The 17,476-nt window shown below is 49.1% G+C and overlaps 1 pseudogene; it reads left to right on the top strand.

Moving 5' to 3' along the window:
* The first annotated feature begins 303 nt into the window (after window positions 1–303).
* Window positions 304–16,409, top strand: LOC101783589 (annotated as a pseudogene).
* The last annotated feature ends 1,067 nt before the right edge of the window (window positions 16,410–17,476 follow it).

Genomic DNA, 17,476 nt, shown 5'->3' with positions numbered 1-17,476 from the left:
AAAAAATTCCCTAAGCGGGCCTGCTTTCCCTATTTCCTGGGTCTAACATGGGCCGCAGGCCTGCTAGTGTACTAATGACGTCACGTGCATTGTGTGCTTGCAATGCTGCGGGGAGTGGCGCGAACGGCGTGTGCATCTTGGCGCGAACGTCCCCGCGTGCTCACGTGGCCCTCGCACGTGCCTTGGCGCCATCTCCCCGTTCCCGCCAAAGTCTTGGCGCCACATCCGACCCGATAACCCGCCGTATATACATCTCGGCTCCTAACCCGTTTCACCTCAGTTAATCCCCCACCCCGCCGGCCGCCGCCGTAATCGTCCACTTCCCGACATGGATACGGACGCCGCCACGCCATCCAAGAAGCTCAAGACGTCGGCTGCTGCCGGCGCTACACCACAGAAGCTGGGGATGGCCGCTCCAGTGGCCGACCAGATCCTGACGCCAGAGAAACCCACGCAGAGGGTCACGGCGGCGGCGGCGGTCGAGCAGATATGGACGCCGGAGAGGCCGAGGGCGCGCGTTCGCAGCGTGGCCTTCTCCGTGAAGGAGGTCCGACGGGCGGCCCTTGGGCTGCGGCGGCCGGAGAAGGGAACGCCAGCGGCGGACGAGCTCGAATTCGTCGAGCGGGAGCTCGGTGTTGGCGCCGGGGCTAGCCGTAGCCCCGTCAAGCAAAAGGCCGAAGTCAAGCTGCCGGAAAGGTAAGGATCTGCAATTTTTATGTAATTTCAGATCCAGTTCTCATCAAATACCCCAAAATCGAGAGTTGTTTGGTAATTTGAGCCCTTCTTTATAAGAACCACCCGTGCGTATCATTCCTGCAGTGACAATCTGAGACCTTCATTATAAGAACCACTTGTTTGGTAATTTCAGTACCCAAACTATTTTTTTCTTTTTCTGGCTGTAAAAAGAGAAACTTCGATAATAGCTTTAGAATTCCTAGCGAAATTTTGCCTGCGGTGGTTCTAATTTCTGTTTTGTGTTATTGTTTCCTGCTGTGATCAGTTATGAGATGCTTTGTGAGTTCTTCAACTGCCTGGAGAGCTCCACTCGGCTGCTCCGTATGAAGGGATCCAAGGCAACTCTCCCCAACATCTGCGCTAGCATCCAGCATTTGTCTGAAAGGTAAGAATCTCGACCAATAGTCATTGAATTACTGCTGCATTAGATTGTGACAATTCAATATCTTATTTTCATAATGCTGTCTGCAGGAGGTTTACCTACAGCCATCTTGCGCAGCTCAAGTACATAATGCCTGAGGCAATTGTCATCAATTAGATCCTTCTGCACGATGACACAACATGCTGTATGAAGCCAGATCTTCAGGTGAGCCTCGTGGTTGATGCTGTTGAGAGTGTCAAGAAGCAAATGGGGGAAACTGCATATTCAGCATTGCGAAGGATCTTCAGGCAGAGGCTAGTGAATTTCTTCAGGGACCATCATGAGGTATGGAAATCTTGTATGTTTCACACTTGATTATTGCTTATCAGAAGCACAAATTTATTTTTCAAATTAAATAGATTAGTAGCACCTGGAATTATCATGCTAATCAAAAAGTCATATGCTTAATACTCAGAAAAGGCTAGAATCATGGTTCCTCTATTGTTAATTTCAGGGAGATGACATTCCAGAGTACGAATTGCCACATCCATTTAATCGAACAAGATCGAGCATGCCACAAGCTGCCCCAAGAATTGTTCCTGAACCAACATCCCCAATCGAGTCTTCAGATCTCAATAGACAACAGGCTGCTGTGATGTCACACGTGTCACAGTCATTCCGGAGATGGTTTTCGCAGAGATCACCAATCAGTTCTGCGACAGCTAGTGCAACCAATCCACTAGCAAATGTTGAGTCCACTGTTCTATCACCATTGAGCAGGGATTCCCTCTTCAGTGGCAATGTTTCTGGTTGTAAAGAAGGTTGGCCAGAAGAGGATGGCAAGGTTGTTGTATCCATGCCTGGAGTTTCAGAGGGCACCCCTACTAATTATGCCTCTACACCGGTGAGGTTAATGGCATCGACACCAGACCTCAAGACACCAAAGAGACCAATCTCCGCTGTAGGTTACAGCACACCACCTCTGAAAATGGCAAAGAGATCAGCTCGTGCTAAGTTGTTTACCACTCCAACAAAGGTTGCAAGTAGTGCCAAAATGCGGCTATTGATAGTGATGATGGATTACTCAGTTTTCTTCCACCATCCCTCCTTCAGTCGGTAAGTCCTTGCCAATGACAGCATCGATTACCTCAGTTGACAATTTGCTCTATTGCAAACAAAGAATGACATGTTTGTTCCTTTCAGGTAAAGCAGAAGGAACAGAGGACTATGGAGAAGGAAACTGGTTTCGCTGATAAGGTTAAAAGGCAGAAGTTGATTGCTTCCCTGCCAAGTATCTTTGATGTTATATTTCTTATCTACCCGTCAAGGCAGCGATCTCTAATGACAAAGCAGGAGCTCATTCATAAGATAATTGCAAGCAGTCAAAAGATTGTGGACAGAAGTATGTGTGAACTTACAATCTCTATCCTTGTTGCTTAACTGGTGTCTGCAATGTGGATTTTTAACATTGAATGGTTACATTGCAGGTGAAGTTGAGGAGCAGCTGACACTGTTGAAAGAGTTTGTTCCAGAGTGGATCTCTAAGAAGATGGCACGGAGTGGAGATGTTCTTTGCTGGTAAACTCTCAATCTTTTTTTGACAACTGCGCAACTCATGTGTGATATTTCTGTTAGGATCTGAACTGTAACTCTCATCAAGAGGATGGCACTAGGAAGAGTTGGGTAATTTTCTGGGTTTTCTTTCTACAATACCATGTCCAACCAAGGGTTGGGGATACATATTTATAGCTGGCCAAGCAGCCAACCAGCCAAGCATCAAGGCATATGCTAGTCTAAGATGCCTTTTTGATGCTGTCCTATTTAGTCTAAGATGCCTAGGACTGTCCTACCCTAAAAGTAGTCAACAAAAGTGGTGCTACAGCAAGCATATGCTGCAGCCCCACTGTAATGACACTGTCCTCTAGTCAACATAGCAGCTGCAGCACAAGGACCAACAGCTGGAGCACAAGGTACAGCAGCTGCAGGACAAGGACCAGCAGCTGCAGCACAGGAACCAGCAGCAAGACAGGACCGGCAGCAAGACTTATCTAGCATTCTCCCCCTAAGTCTTGTGCGTCGTCTTGTGGGAAAGTTGGACCATCCCGGTCCTGGAACAGAGCTCGAGGAACTTGATCCTCCCAAGGGGCTTGGTGAGTAGGTCCGCAAGCTGATCCTTGGTGTTGATGTAGCTCCCCTTGATGCTTCCTTCCTCCAAGCAGCCTCGGATGAAGTGGTACCTCACCCGGATGTGCTTGCTCCGCTCATGGAAAACATGGTTCTTTGCCAGGGCTAGAGCGGACTTGCTGTCCACCCTGAGCTCTACCCCTCTAGTGTCTCTGCCAAGGAGATCGCTGAGCAGTCAGGCAAGCCAAAGCGCCTGAGTCGAAGTAGTGGAGGCCGCTATGTACTCGGCCTCGCAACTGTATAGCGCCACCACCTGCTGCTTGACCGACTGCTAGCTAATGAGGCACTTGCCGAGGAAGAAGAGAATCCCGCTCGTGCTCTTGCTGGTGTCGATGTCGCCGGCGTGGTCGCTGTCGCTGTACCCGACGAAGTGTGCCGTCCCGGGACACCTTGGGTAGAAGAGACCGTGGTTGAGAGTCCCCGCAACGTAGCGGACGATCCTCTTCACGGCCTGCTAGTGCTCCATCATCGGTCGCTGCATGAACCGACTGATGTAGCCGACGGAGAAAGCCATGTCCGGTCGTGTGTGGGCGAGGTAGCGAAGGCTACCCACAAGACGCCGATACTGAGTAGCATCTACCTCCTCCGTCGTGCTGTCGCGGCTCAGCTTCGGCCTCTCCTTCATCGGAGTGAGAGCTGGGTTGCAGTCGGTGAGCCCGGCTAGCTCCACAACGCGCTTGGCGCAGGCGGTTTGTCGAAGCGTGATCCCGGAGTCATCCTGGTGCACCTCGATCCCCAGGTAGAAGGAGAGAGGCCCCAGGTCACTCATCTGGAAGGTGGCCTTCATTTCTTCCTTGAACACCGCCACCTCTGCATCCTTGGTGCCGGTGATCACCAAGTGGTTGACGTAGATACCCACCAGCAGGGCATTTTCTCCATTGCCCCGCCGGTAGATGGCCACCTCGTGCGGGCTTTGCTCGAAGCCCACCCCTTTGAGCGTGGAATCCAACTTGGCATTCCACGCCCTCGGTGCCTGCCGCAGGCCATAGAGGGCCTTGTGCAAGCGCAGCACCTTACCCTCCTTGCCGAGGATCGCAAAACCCGGTGGCTGGTGCACGTACACCTCCTCCTTCAAGTCGCCGTTAAGAAATGCCGAATTGACGTCCATGTGATGAACGTGCCAGCCTTCCTGGGCAGCCAGCGCAAGGAGGAGTCGCACGGACTCCATCCGTGCTACGGGGGTGAAAGCATCGTCAAAGTCGATCCCCTCTTGTTGCACGAACCCGCGTGCCACCAAGCGAGCCTTGTGCTTGACGATGGCACCGGCTTCATCCCTCTTCAGCTTGAACACCCACTTAAGGGTGATCGCGCGGTGACCACGAGGGAGGTCAGCAAGCTCCCAGGTGCGGTTCTTCTCAACCGCATCCATCTCCGACTGCATCGCGGCGCGTCATGCCGCGTGTCTCTCGGCCTTCGCGAAAGACCGAGGTTCGCCATCATCGCATGCAAGGTGCAACTGTGCCTCCAGGTCGCGAGGCACCAGTGCCGACAACGGCTGGTCGCCGAGGAGGTCTTCCATCGTACGGTACTGCAACTGCTCGCCGTCGTGGTACGCGTCGATGCGCTCCTCGTCGTGAGAGAGCGGAGTAGCGAACTCCACCGGGCTGTGTTCGACATGAGCTGGTGTCGGAGTAGACGTGCCTAGAGGAGTGGCTGTCGGTGCTGGAGTACGTGGCGTCACCGGCTGTGGTGGTGTCGGCGAGAAGCTCGTCGCAGCCGAAGTCACGGCTAGAAAGCGTGGTACTGCCGGAGTAGCAGTCGCGGAGTCGGTGGAGGTTCGGGGACCGGGATAGGCACGTTCGACGAAGAAGAGCTGCCTACTCCCCTAGCTCCCTCGAAGTGGACGTACTCGACAGTGAAGTCGTCGTACGTCGGAGTCGAACCGTCGTCCACCGCCTTGTCCCACGCCCATCCTTGCCCTTCGTCGAACACAACATCACGAGCTGTGCGAAAACGTTGTGTCTCCGGGTCAAGAATACGGTAAGCCTTCGAACCCTCCGCGTAGCCGATGAACACTCCTGGGATGCTCCTGTTGTCAAGCTTGCCGATGTGGCCAAGCTCCTTGGCAAACGCGAGGTAGCCGAAGACCTGCAGGTGGGACACCGCCGGCTTGCGCCCATGCCAATGTTGGGATACGAGGTAGGCTACACTAGCGTAAATCAAAATTTTCTACCGCGTAAAACCAGGAAAAACTGTCGTATAAGGATCACGGGATTACCACTCGACGCACTACTGGTACGGAAGATGTAGATATGCGTCGATGCAGTGAAGACGATCACGTAGTCGTACGTAGTCGATCAACGTACAGCAGCTCCTAAGCAGCTCGTCCACGTGCAGCAAGATCGCCTCCGGTGCCGCGGCTCGTCGTCGGCTCGTCGTGGCTCGTTAGTGTCTCGTCGGTGGCTCGTCCAAGTGCTGTAGGCGCAACACCTCCAAGGTATCCACACGTGCAGGGAGGAAGCGTCGCAAGCCGGACTGCTAGATCCGCGAGTTGCAACAGGTGAGGGCGTGGGTGGCGCAGCAGGTGTGTTTCGCCAAAAAGGTGTAAACCCTAGGGCGCCCCCACCCCTCTATTTATAGAGGTTCCTAACGGCCCTCTGGGTCTGAGGTCCATTAGTACTTCTAAACCTAATCCAACTCGGATCAGATCCGAATTGAGCTTCCAGCCCCTTAAGTGTGTGACTCTATGGGTTCGAATACGTATAGACATGGCCCGAGTACTCCTACTCGGCCCAATAGTCGGTAGCGGCCTCTAGCAAGACGTGTCAACTCCTATACGCACACGAAGATCATATTGGACGAACCATCACAACATAATATACATGCTATTCCCTTTGCCTCACGATATTTGGTCTAGCTTCAAGCCGACCGCTCTTTCTCGATCCTGTGATTCGGAATCCCTTTGTAGGTTAACTCTTAACCGTACGTAGCATGGCCATGCATTTTCGGATCCGATCACTCGAGGGGCCCAGAGATATCACTCTCAATCAGAGAGGGGCAAATCCCATCTTGATTGATCATGTCTCATAGCATGCTTCTTGACAAATCCGAAAGCTACCTTTATAACTACCCTGTTACGGCGTAGCGTTTGATAGCTCCTAAGTAGGTCGATCCACATCTAGAATACATGCGACAATCTCAGGTCTAAGGACAAAGCGTATATGTTGTTTAAAGAGAGAACTACTTCTCGTGTTGGGTCAGTCCTAGCACATGTCACCACATGTGTCCACATTATTAGTTCAACATCTCCATGTCCATGACTTGTGAAACATAGTCATCAACTAATACATGTGCTAGTCTAATATTCATGTGTGTCCTCACATGAACTCCGACTAGGGACAACTTTAGAATAACCATACAAGTAAAGAGTTTCACATACAATTCACATAATTGCAAATCAATTCAAGTAGCCTTTAATGGATATTCAAGGAACACAATACACAAATCATGGATACAAATGGAATATCATCATCTCTATGTTTGCCTCTAGGGCATACCTCCAACAGTCTCCCACTTGCACTAGAGTCAATCTAGAAGGTACCTAATACCCATAGTTCTTACATGCGCTTCATGCTTAGCCTGTGGGAGTGGTTTTGTCAACGGATCAGAAATGTTCAGATCCGTGTGTATTTTGCATATCTTGATCTCACCCCGGTTAACGAAGTCTCAAATGAGATGAAATCACCGCATTACGTGTTTGTTCTTCTGGTGGTTCCCCGGATGTTTGCTTCAATCCATAAATGGATCTCTGAAGCTTGCATACCTTTCCAGCATTTTTCGGATCGACAAAACCCTCGGGCTGTATCATATACACGTCCTCAGCTAGGTTTCCATTCAGGAAAGCTGTCTTGACATCCATCTGCCATATCTCATAATCGAAATATGCAGCTATAGCTAGAATAATCCGAATGGACTTAATCATCACTACAGGCGAGAAGGTCTCGTCGTAGTCAACTCCTTGAACTTGTCGAAAACCTTTTGCGACAAGTCGTGCTTTATAGATGTGAACATTTCCATCCATGTCCTTTTTATTCTTATAGATCCACTTGCACTCTATGGCTTTAACACCATCAGGCGGGTCAACCAAATTCCAAACTTGATTGTCTCCCATGGACTCTATTTCGGATTGCATGGCACTCTGCCATTTTTCGGAGTCTGGGTCCATCATTGCTTCTGCATATGTCGCAGGCTCATCATTGTCCAACAATAATATTTCCCGCATTTCGCGGAGCCTTGCTGACCTTCGTGGTTGTGGGGGTGCTTCTCTTGCTATGGGTATCTCAACTTGATCTGCTACGTTAGCATCACTCATTGATTCTTGCCCGATCGGCTCATCTTGAACTTCTTAAAGATGCACTGTCTTTCCACTCTTTTCTCCTTTGAGAAACTCTTTCTCTAGGAAAATCCCGTTCCGAGCGTCAAACACTTTGCCTTCTGATCGGTTGTAGAAATAATATCCCAAAGTTTCCTTTGGATATCCCACGAAAATCCACTTATCCGACTTGGAAGTGATTTTGTCCGACTGAAGTCGCTTGACAAACACTTTACATCCTCAAATCTTTAGAAAAGACAAACTAGGAACCTTTCCAGTCCATATCTCATATGGTGTCTTAACTACGTGCTTAGATGATATCCTATTAAGTGTGAAAGCTACTATTTCTAGAGCGTATCCCCAAAATGACAACGGTAGGTCCGACTGGCTCATCATTGATCGAACCATGTCTAACAAGGTTCGATTACGTCGTTCGGATACACCGTTTCTCTGAGGTGTTCCAGACGGCGTAAGTTGTGGAACAATTCCGCAACTCTTTAGATGATTGCTAAACTCGTGGCTAAAATACTCGCCTCCACGATCAGATCGTAGGGCCTTAATTTTCTTGCCACGCTGATTTTCAACATCATTCTGAAATTCCTTGAACTTTTCAAAGGTTTCAGACTTGTGCCTCATCAAGTAGACATAGTCATATCTACTAAAATCATCAGTGAAAGTTATGAAGTATTGGAATCCTCCTCTAGCCGTCGTGCTCATTGGTCCGCATACATCACTATGTACGAGTTCCAACAAGTCTACTGCTCTCTTAGGAAATCCTGTGAAAAGCGTCTTGATTATCTTGCCTATCAAGCAAGCCTCACATGTCTCGTATGATTCAAAATCAAACGAAGTTAGAAGTCCATCAGAATGGAGCTTCTTCATGCGCTTTTCACTTATATGACCCAAACGACAATGCCACAAGTAGGTAGGATTCAAATCATTAGGCCGAGGCCTTTTAACACTTACATTACAGACAGGTGAATCATCAAGATTTAAAACAAACAATCCATTCACAATGGGTGCAAAAGCCATAAACATATTATTCTTAGAGATCACACAACCATTGTTTTCACTCGCAAATGAATAACCATCCTTCATCAAGCATGAAGGAGACAATGTTTTGACTTAAACTAGGAACGAAATAACAATTATTCAACTCCATAATAAATCCTGACGGGAGGTGGAGTTGTATCGTCCCGACGGTCAACGCAGCAACTCTTGCATTATTGCCCACGCGGAAATCAACTTCTCCTCTTTGCACGCTTCTACTTCTTATCATTCCCTGCATCGAATTGCAAATATGAGCAACCGATCCGGTATCAAATACCCAAGAATTAATAATTGTATCAGCGAGAAAAATGTTGTCTATAACATTAACAACAAGCGTACCTGAGGTAGAAGTACTCTTACTTCCGCCATTCTTCAACGAAGCTAGGTACTGCTTGCAGTTTCTCTTCTAGTGACCAAGTTCATGACAATAAAAACACTCTTTGTCTGGAGCAGGTCCAGGTCCAGCTTTAACCTTGGGCGGTGGGTTTGGCTTGGACGTTCCAGCCTTGCCCTTCTTCTTCCAAGAATTACCCTTCTTCTTAAAGCTAGGCTTGTTCTGTACAACCATCACATGGCTGGTACTAGCGCTTTTCTTGATGTCAGCCTCTGCTGTTTTAAGCATGCCACACAGCTCATTCAGACCCTTATCCATCCCATGCATATGGTAGTTCGAGATGAAGTTCCCATAGCTAGGCGAAAGAGACGAAAGAATGAAATCAGTGGCCAACTCTTGGCCCAATGGGAAGCCTAGCTTCTCCAACCGTTGAGTGTAACCAACCATCTTGATTACGTGTGGTCCTACTGCTGCGCCTTCTGCTATCTTGCTCTCAACAAAGGCCTTAGACACATTGAACCTTTCAGTGCTGGTCTGTGTTTGGAACATGTCTCTAAGCGCCACGATCATATCGTGCGCCTCATGGTTTGTTTCGAACTGCATCTGCAGCTCGGGTTCCATGCAAGCAAGCATAAGACAGCTTACTTCAAGGTTAGCATCACATGCTTTCTTGTAAGCATTCTTAGCAGCAGCGGGTGCATCATCAGCAGGTTCTTCTGGTAGTGGGTTGTCTAGAACATCTTCCTTTTTCTCAGCCCTGAGAACAATTCTCAGGTTACGGATCCAATCCGAGTAATTTGTTCCATTCAACTTGTCCTTCTCAAGGGCCGAACGCAAAGCAAACGGTGTAGTGCTGCTAGGTGCCATTAATCTACAATAAAATAATGCAAAATACACTAAGACAAACGTATCCATGATAGAGCAAATCACATTAAACTATTTTAACAGAATCTACTCCCACTAAAATCAATATCCCTCTATTGAAACTTAGTGATTCAGGATCCACAACTAACAAGTCCACTAGTGAGCTTTAGCATCACCGCTAGCAAAACAAGGTAGATCGGTAAGCAACTTTTGCTAATCATATCACATATGACTCCTGTTGTTGGGTGACATCTCTATGTCTCGGCGCCCAACCTTTATGCCCCAAAGTCCTTAACCGTTAAGATGACCTTGTTAAGCAAACCAACCCTTATGCGTGTAAGTGTCTGACACAAACCCGTCTAGTCAAGGAAAACTAGTGGCACCCTAATTTCATAGACCCACCACTAATTGTACAAGACATGGGACGGTGCAAATTTTAGTTGGGAGGGCATACTAACTTAAACTTTGTGAGGGATCGTTCTACTTCTAACATCACAGCATGCAGAAAGTAAAACATAAACAGAATAGCATTCAAATAGTTGTGACACAGTATGGCCCGTTTTTCTTATGGTGATCTCCATCTCCATAGAATCTGTTCACCATGGTGATCTCCATCTCCATGTTCCATGTGCGCCATCCTCTTGGTGATGATGTCCTCCAAGAACTAGAACATGCTATTACGCCTAATAGCTAGTAAAGAAGCTAGTAATGAAGATTACATAGTTGCTTGGATCATCACAGATTGGTACGCAGACCATTAAATACATTAAGGGTAGGCGAAGCCCGACCCTGTGGAAGGGTAGCTCCACCTCGCCCGACCCCGAGGGAGGCTCTGCCTCGCCCGACCCCGAGGCCTGGGGTCGGTGAAGCCCGACCCTGTGGAAGGGTAGCTCCGCCTCGCCCGACCCTGAGTGCTGGGGTCGGCGGAGCCCGACCTTTGAGCAAGACGTTGGTGTAGTCTGAGGCGAAGTCGAATCCGACGCGTAGTCGAACTTGAGCTTGTTGACTTTGAAATCTTGATTTTTTTTCAGCCACTTCTTCTGGTTTTATCTCCTGAGCATCGACGATCTGGCGCCGGAACGATCCCAAGCCTTCAGCGACGCAGAGCCAGGATCCGAAGACAAAGGTGGCGCCGGCTTCGATGAAGAAGACGGGCCTGATGATGACTTTCACCATTGAGTTCGCGCTGAGAAACTCGTCGAGCACCCCTACCTGGTGCGCCAGCTGTCGGTGTTTTAGACCGGCAACCCGCCTAGGGGGTTCCCTAGGTGGTCTTTTATGCGGTAAGGGTCATCGGGAATCAAGGAATCAATGGTGACGCAAGGAACACGATTTAGATAGGTTCGGGCCGCTAGATCGCGTAATACCCTACGTCCTGTGTGTTGGTTTGTATTGATGTATGTTCTGGTCCTGAGATTGTTGTTTGAGGGGGGTCCCTGCCCGGCCTTATATACCCGGGAGGGCAGGGTTACAAGTCTGAGTCCTAGTCGGGTACTATTACAGAGTTCTACTCGGTATCGGTCCGAGTAGTTTTCCATAAGCATACAAGACTAGTCCGAGTAGGATACGACCATCCTTGTTCTGATCAAGTCCGAGTACGTCCCTTAGCGAGCCGTCCGAGGCCTACTCATGGGTCTAGGGAGTAGTCCCGACAGTGCGTCCCAGCGAAGCTCGCTCGCATAGTGGCACCCGTCATCTGTCCCGTGGCTGAACCAGCGAAGCTCCCCATGTGGTGCTCGCCCGCCCACCCCGTAGCAAGGCCACCAGAGTTTACCGTGCGTGCTCGAGCCTTAGAAAGGAGGAGGAGAAGCGGCCAGGAGGACAAATCGATGAGCAGCGGTGTGGCGGATCCACTTCGGATTTGCTTGATTAGACATGATTAAGCCGCCTGATATGCGACACTCATGCCTTAACCAAGTAAACACGAAGTGCCGTCGGATTTCATCCGATTTAACCACTTGAACAGGACCGAATAGCAAACTCATACGAAGGTGAGCGGTTCCAGAGAATACAACAAGTCCACTGAGTTAAACAAATTAGACATTTAGCTTAGCCATAAAACAACATCAGAGTTTACAAGGTTTAGAAGAAAGCAACAGAAGGTAAAACAACAAGCGGAAGCTACTTCATCGGGGTCGGACATCCCTGGTGAGGCCAACCAGGACGTCAGTGATCCCTCTCCTCGCCGTCCGAGGAGGGATCCCACTCAACCGTCCAACCCGGAGGGAGTTGGGGCAGCCAAGTGCCAACAGAGGAGGGCTCAGGGGCAGCAACTTCACCTGAAAAAGAAGAGCCACAACAAGGCTGAGCTACTAAGCTCAACAAGACTTAACCGACAGGGAGTACGCTACTCCACTACTTTTAGACATGCAAGGCTCTTTGGCTGAGGGTTTGTTTGCCAAAAGCACTAGGTGTATCCCTAATTTCAAGTTTTAGCTCAGGTTCTAAGTTCATTATACAGTCTAAGTTAGCAACTTATTCTAAGCAAACATGGAACCAAACAGAAGGTGTATAAGTACCATCATCAAAACCATGTTATCATCAGATTCCTCTCTTACTCAGGGTAGCATAGCGATCAAGCAGTCTCAAACTGTGAGAGGCAGACGAATCGATTCGAGTTTCTTAACCATGCATGGCAAACCTAATCTCACGACATCCGCGCACCACAAGGGTCGCTTCCTGTGTCAGCCGTCCCCATCAATCCCCAGGCACGTGTCAGGTCCAAACTTCCCTTGGCATGCAATGCTCCATAGTCCCGGCCTCTCCCGTACTGTGACCGCACTTGCACCCACATGATGCACCATGGGAACCTCGTTCCAGGGACAGCAGGGGTATAAGCCACGCCCTAGTTCAATTAGGTACTACGCTTCACCATCCCATACTAGGTATGAAATCAGTACTTTCAAACACTTGATCACGAACACCACCACTGTCGGGCCTTAGCAAGTTTCATAGACAGACGGGGCGATCAGCCGACCACCAAAGAGTTACCCAACACCTTGCCCCGTCTATCGTCCTTATAGTTGTAACAGAAGAGGAAACAACCAACTCCTACAACTCGTGAGTGGTAGGAAATCACTCGGCTTTTACCGTTTCCTATTTAAGCAAAGCATCTACTCGGTCCAACAGCTAGTGTTCAGATCAAGGGAAAACTAAGTCATGCATCTACGGTTCCAAACAACTCCTATACGTAAGTGCACAAGCATGATAAAGAAGGCATGCGCAAGTTTGGGAAAACATAGGGGATTCATGCATCCGGGGCTTGCCTTCAAACAAGGAGGAGGGGAGCTGCTCTTCTGCTTGGATGGCTTCAGCTTCTGGCGCCGGGCACAACTCGTAGAAGCTATCAGCGAGACGCAACTCTACACGAATGCAATGCATGGGTTAGCATTTAGATAGTTATTTCAACAGCAACACTTGCAAGTTTGAGCCCAGAAACTTACGGCAAGTTACGGGAGGGTGGGGAGGTTCGCTTGAGTTGGTGGAGATCAAGATATGAGGGTTGGATGGGAAGGAACTTTTGATCAGACCCTTAATCTAGAGGAATAGATGTACTGGGGGTCCTCAGACTTAACGCAGAGAAGTCCCCAAGTCTTACACATATACCCTCAGTTCAAGGAAAAAGATACAGTCGAGCCCTCGGGCGAGGCGGAGAAAGGTCGGCGGAACAGACAGGGTCGGGCGAGACGGAACAGGGGTCGGGCGGATAGGAGGGGCCGGACGAGACGGACAAAGGGTCGACAACTTACCTTCGTTTTACAGATGAAGCTTGGGGTCGGGAAAGAACAGACTTGGGCGGAAAGACTAAGGCTTGGGCAGCAGCGATGATGTCCGGTGGTGCTCCAGCGGCGGCGGTGCTTCTTGTGGACCACAAGCAAGCTCTTGCACAGCACGGGGAGCAAGAGGCTGGGTGGATTGGGAACAAATGGTGTGGAGCGGAGAGGAGAGTTCCCCAGGAACTTAGGCGGTGGCGCTGTGAGCACGATCAAGGAGCAAGGCGGGAGGGCAGCGATGGCTAATGGGAACTCCGGCGGGGCTCCTGCATTCCTTTTTATCGCTGCGCGGAAGAAAGAAGGTTGGAGCGGCGCAAGGACCGGGGAAGAAACGATGGAGTGCGCTGCCGGGGCGGCGATTGAGCAACGAGGGCGGTGGGATAGGACTTCCAGGATGACACCGGCGGTCATTGGGCACCAGAGGCAGGGCGGTGCAGGCGCGGGTTTGCCGGTGGTTGAGATTTGGCGAAAGCGGGCATCGTCGTGCGGTGGATTGATGGAAGTGACCGGGGGAACGGTGCTAGAAACGAAGGCGCACAGGTGAGAAGACAGGCGGCTGCGGTCGCGCGGGCGAGCGCGGAGCAACAGATTGTCGGGGGTGGAGCTCTGACAGGGCGGGAAAAGGAGCTGTCGCGGCCGTGGTCTGGGTTGGCGGAGGAGGAATTGTCGCGTTGCGCGGACGGGGCGGCGCGACTGTGGAGTGGCGACGGAAAAGACGGGTGGCATCGGGCTCTGCAACCGGGGTCTGGCGAGGTGATGATGGGCGCGGGCGGCGAGGTGCTGCAGAAAGGGTAGCAGAGGAGCTTCCGCTGCGATTGGGGAAGGGGGCGCGAGAATCCATCCGGTCGTGGCCGGCGACGAGGCGGAGAGGTGGGCGTCGGAGAAGTTGAGCCACGCGGCAAGGGAACTCTGAAGCGGGCATGCAACTCGAGTGCGTCTGTAGTGGGAGATCGGGGAGAAAGATCTCGTGGGTCCACCGGTCAGTCTCGGTGGTCCACTGCTCAGATTGAAGGGAGGCGTTGTGGGAGGACTTAGAAAGATCCGGCGGGTGAGTTGGGGTCGGCGGGGTCGGAACTGGGGAAAACGGAGAGGGGTCAGATCTCCAGGGTCGGAACCGGGGCCGGAGGTTGAGTACTTAAATTCGGGAAGGCTGGGATGGGGATCAGGGACTCGGATTAAGATTAACGTGAAGGATTTTAACCGAGGTCGTTACAAGCAGCCCCGTCGAGCTCCTCCGGTAACCAAATTGACGAGCCGCCACCCACTCAAGCTCCCTTCATGGCTGAATCGACGAGCGGTGGAGAGGGCGGTTGCTAGAGCTTGGGAAGGAATCCGGCGAGGGGCGCCGAGGTCGGGCCAGATTCCATGGGGCGAAGCTCACCCGTCGTCTGGACCGGCGAGCGTCGATGGGCGACCAGAGGGTGGTGGGGGAGGGAGCAAGGCGGTGAGGGAGGGAGTGGAGGGCGGCGCAGGTTGTGGGGAAGGGGGCAGGGCAAGTGGAGGCCTAGCCAGGCTAAGGGTGGCGCGACCGCAACAGCTAGGGGTAGCGGGGCCGGATCGGTCGGCAGGAGGCGGCGCGGCCCAGCAATGGAAAAATCATTGGAGAAGAAGGTAAGGGGCGATGGAGAGTGTTTTTGTTTTGTTTGGTGAACCGGTATCTGTGTAATCAGTAGCATGGTGGGTAATTACCCCACAACTCCATGAGGAGGTTTGAAATTAGTGTTTTTGGAGCACCCCTTGATGTTCTCCAAAAAAACATGGATCTAGCCCCCAACCCCACATTTTTTCTAGAGCTGGAGTTGGTGGAGCTGGACGTGTTTGGTAGAGAATTTCATGAAGTTGGTGGAGTGGAGCTATTTTTTCTGGAGTGAAGTACTACCGAACACCCCCTTAACAACTTCAATCCTACATTTTCCTTTATCTGTTTCCATAGTGGAAAAGATAGTCAGCATATTTCCACCGAACTATTTGGACAAATACTGACATATGCTTAACGGAATATTCCCTGTTGAACTGTTACTTTTAGAGCCCCAAAAACTTACTGCCAGGTTGGAAGTCACAGAGGGACTGATATATAAAATTAGATTTTTTGATAAGAAATCATAGAAAACTGACATTAGGAAGCCTAGTACTAACTTCACACGGTCTGCACCTTCCTTGACTTCCTGACAAGTCACAAAGCCTATTTAAATCCCCCTTTACATTGATGGGAAAGCGCCTTTAGTATCGGGTTCTAGCCTCCTTTTAGTATTGATCGTGCAACCGGTATTGCTACTTCGGTACTAAGGGAGCCTTTAGTACCGGGTCAAATAACCAATACTAAAGGTCTTTTTTATTTTTTGTTTCTTTTCTAATTTTCTTTTCTTTTTCTTTATTCTATATTAGTGTTTCGTATTTATTTACGTATACTAATACAATAAGATATATAAAGTTGTATTTGATCTATAATATTACATTTGAGATAATATTATATATATAGACATCTTCTGCATACGCATTTATGAATAATATTACATTGCATCGACACTTGAAATTCAACATTTTGATCAACTATTCTGAACCCGAGTCCTAACGGTGATGCAGATTTGATCCATCGTTATGGAACTCCCCCGCTAGATTTACTACCTCGTCCAGAAGAAATCCACTGAGTTGTTCTTGAATTACCCTGATTTTTTCCATCTCGGGGAGTGCTTCCTTCATGTCTCTCATCTGTGTTATTGGCAAATGTTATTATATAGTAGATCAATGGGTCTGCACAATTAGAACTAACTTATTGTTAAGAAATTTGTATACGTACTCAGAATTCGTGGTCGGTTCCTACAAAGCCATGGATGAACTCACATACGTAGTATCCGCATAAATTATTCCCCAGATTCTGTCTTAAACACTATATATATGGTAAAAGAAGTTATGAAATATTTGTTCAAGGAAGATGTCACGAGATGAGAAAATTCAACACATACCGGGAATTTAGGCTTGAAATCAAGTTCCTCCTTGAATTCACCTGCGTGATGTCGACGAAAGCAAGCCCATGCTTTGTTAAGAATGTCTATGAGGTTTTTGTATTGATCTCTTGATTTTCCTCAAAGAGTCCATGATATAGACCACGCTTCGATCAACCACGATAATAAGGAGTATCCAGTGGAAGCTGTACATATATGCATAGCCAAAACTAGTTAGTCTTATGTTTAACTGCTAGTTCAAAAAAGAAAAGAGATGGGAAACACGCTCACTCGAAGCTGTATAGTAGAAGTATGTACTTCTTGTAATATTGGTTGTCTAGAAACTTATATGTATTCTTTAAGATCTGATTTGGTCTATCTCTTACAGTTGACTCATTTATAATATCCGAGTCCATGAAGCTGATGTCATAGTATGCTTTCCTCTAGCAAGTTTGAATATCCATCCTGCATAATATAAAATAGAATAGGAGTTAAGACATCGCACAATGACTAGAGCGGGGATTTTGAAGTTAGGACAAATTAAAGACTTACAGAACCCAGGAATTGATAAGTGACTTGTCAAGTGCGTTTTGATTGTAAAGGAAATAGAGTTCCTCCAGCGGCACATTTATAATATCTTCCCCAAGGAAATAATGTTGATCTCCAATCTGAACTTTGAGCATGAGTAAACCAATGGCTGAAGCTTCCATGTACCACTGGTGCAATTTGTACATCTTCGTTGGAAGATGGTCCATCAACTGCGGCCACACAAGTAGTTTCCCCAACTCAAATTTCCATTTAGCAACCCCAAGGTGCTTTGGGACGTGATCCTCCCCTCAAAGTTGAGCTGGGGTGAGATTTGTATCTTTGACAAATAGAAGCAGATTCTTATCAAACTCCAAAAGCACCTGGAGCGGAGCA

Source organism: Setaria italica, chromosome VII, assembly GCF_000263155.2.
Source record: "Setaria italica strain Yugu1 chromosome VII, Setaria_italica_v2.0, whole genome shotgun sequence".
NCBI lineage: Eukaryota > Viridiplantae > Streptophyta > Magnoliopsida > Poales > Poaceae > Setaria > Setaria italica.
Note: the sequence above shows the minus strand (reverse complement) of the source record. Positions and strands in the feature narration are given on the sequence as shown.